The sequence below is a fragment of the Mus pahari genome, chromosome 6, assembly GCF_900095145.1.
Source record: "Mus pahari chromosome 6, PAHARI_EIJ_v1.1, whole genome shotgun sequence".
Lineage (NCBI taxonomy): Eukaryota > Metazoa > Chordata > Mammalia > Rodentia > Muridae > Mus > Mus pahari.
In genome coordinates, this window is record NC_034595.1 from 22,829,413 (window position 1) to 22,832,388 (window position 2,976).

General features: G+C 46.6%; 1 pseudogene; it reads left to right on the forward strand.

Annotated features, from left to right (window-relative positions):
- Positions 1 to 483: 483 nt before the first annotated feature.
- On the forward strand, positions 484 to 1,496 carry LOC110323629 (annotated as a pseudogene).
- Positions 1,497 to 2,976: the final 1,480 nt, after the last annotated feature.

Consider the following 2,976-nt stretch of genomic DNA (forward strand, 5'->3'; position numbering starts at 1 on the left):
TGAATGAGAAGCACCTAAAGAAATGTGCAAAATCCTTAATGATCAGGGAAATGCAAATCAAAACAACTCTGATATTCCACCTCACACAAGTCAGAATGGCTAAGATCAAGAACTCAGGTGACAGCAGATGCTGGTGAGAATGTGGAGAAAGAGGAACACTCCTCCATTGCTGGTGGGATTGCAAGCTGGTACAACCACTCTGGAAATCAGTTTGGTGGTTCCTCAGAAAGTTGGACATAGTTCTACTGGGAGATCAAGCAATACCACTCCTGGGCATATACCCAGAAGACATTCCACCTTGTAATAAGGATGCATGGTCCACTATGTTCATAGCAGCCTTATTTATAATAGCAAGAAGGAGTTTCTGTCACGGGCAGCGCGGAGAGGCACTTAGGCAGGGGCCGGGTGCTTGGCAGACGGCGATGGCCCCATCCCCGCTCGTCCTCCCCGGCCCGGAGACACCCCCACCCCAGTCATGCTAAGCCAAGAATGAAAGCAGCTGACTACGAAGTGCTATCCCTGCGAGAGCAGCTGTTCCACGACAGGGTCCGCGAGTGCATCATCTCAATACTTCTGTTTGCAACACTCTACATCCTCTGCCATATCTTCCTGACCCGCTTTAAGAAGCCTGCTGAGTTCACCACAGTGGATGATGAAGATGCCACAGTTAACAAAATTGCGCTGGAGCTGTGCACCTTTACCCTGGGGGTTGCCCTGGGCGCTGTCTTACTCCTGCTGTTCTCCATCATCAGCAACGAGATGCTGCTCTCCTTGCCACTCAACTACTACATCCAGTGGCTCAATGGCTTGCTCATCCATGGTCTCTGGACCCTCGTTTTCCTCTTCTCCAATCTATCCCTCGTCTTTCTTATGCCCTTTGCATATTTCTTCACAGACTCTGAAGGCTTTGCTGGCTCCAGAAAGGGTGTTCTGGGCCAGGTCTACGAGACAGTGGTGATGTTGATCCTCCTCACGCTTCTTGTTCTTGTGCTGGGCATGGTGTGCGTTGCATCCGCCATTGTAGACAATGACAAGGCCAGCAGGGAGTCACTCTACGACTTCTGGGAGTACTACCTCCCCTAACTCTACTCCTGCATCTCCTTCCTCGGAGTTCTGCTGCTTCTAGTGTGCACTCCACTAGGTCTCGCCCGCATGTTCTCTGTCACTGGGAAGTTGCTGGTCAAGCCCCGGCTACTGGAAGACCTGGAAGAACAGCTGAACTGCTCAGCCTTTGAGGAGGCAGCTCTGACTCGAAGAATCTGCAGTGAGTCTAAATCCCCCCTTGCTTGGGTGGTGGTGGCCCGGCCTTGGCAAGGACTGAGTACTGGAGGGAAGTGTGTCCTCAGCCCTCAGATCCCACCTCCCGCTGGCTGCCACTGGACATGGAACTGCTGCATAGAAAGGTCCTGGCTCTGCAGGCACAGAAGGTCCTCTTGGAAAAGCGTCGGAAGGCGTTGGCCTGGCAACGGAACCTGGGCTACCCTCTGGCCATGTGACAGAGGGGATGGACCATCTGCACTGTTGCTTAATCTGAGCCAGAGTTTGGGACCCTGCTGGCCTCCTGCCTTTTCAGATGTAGCTGTGGCCTGAGCATCCATCCGGTGGAGCTGGGAGACTCGCTCTAGTTCCTGGTCTCAAATACGTTCACACATCTATCTGCCTCAATCCTGTTCCAGGCCATGCCTGAAGCCATGTTACATGATTTGATGTGCAATAAGCTGGGTGGGAGTTGGGGGGACTGGGCCAGGGTTAGATTCTGGATGTTTACAGTCATCCATTAGATGGCGCACAGGGTTCCCAATGAAGGAGCTAGAGAAAGTACCCAAGGAGCTGAAGGTGTTTGCAGCCCCATAGGAGGAACAACAGTATGAACCAGTAACCCAAGAGCTCCCTGAGACTAAACCACCAATCACAGAAAACACATGGTGGGACTCATGACTCTAGCTGTATATGTAGCCCTTGGTCCTGTGAAGGGTCTATGCCCTAATATAGGGGAATACCTGGCTCAGGAAGTGGGAATGGGTAGGTTGGGGAAGAGGGGTAGTGGGAGAGGATAGAGGATTTTTGGAGGGGAAACTAGGAAAAGGATAACATTTGGAATGTAAATAAAGAAAATATCCAATAAAAAAGAATTTTATTTGGTCATTTTCTTATGTTAAATATACTGTGACTATATTAAGTATAGTCTGAAATAGTCTCTTCAAAGTGAAGATTCATTGTATAGTTTTGCCTAAATGTGTGTGTTCAAACCATTCTATAACTCTAAGAACATCAGACGAGTCATAAAAACGGGTTCTATAATATGGCTTAGTTTGTCTCATGAGTTCCTGAACTCATTGGAAAATTTTCTTAAAGATTTTAAGTCACCACGTACCTTCAACTCAAAAGACAAGAGTATTGAATATTTAAGAACTAAACAAGACAATTCAGACTAGTGTTTGGCCAATCACCTGTAGTCCAATCAATAGTCAATAAACATTAGACCTCTTTATCGATGTGCTTTGTAAATTGCTATGAACAGAACAAAACAGCTCAAAACATAGAACAGGAGCAGAAATAAATGGGTTATAACTAACTGTCTAAAATGATAATTGTTCAGAGACAATGAACTGAGTCTCTTCACAGACTCTACACAGAACAGAGATGATTATACATCAAGAGAACTTTATTGAAAATAATAAAATTTCTTTGTATCTTCCAATGATTGGATATAAAACCAAAGATCTTATATATCTGCATACTTGTAATTAAAGAGCATTGTATAATTGAACCTCTTTCACCTATAATTTTTTCACTTATTTTATTACATATTTTCTTCATTTACATTTCAAATGCAATCCCGAGTGTCCCCTATACCCTCCCCCCACCCTGCAACCCTGTCCACACACTCCCACTTCTTGGCCCTGGCATTCCCCTGTATGGGGCATATAAAGTTTGCAAGACCAAGGGGCATCTCTTCCCAATGATGGCTGACTA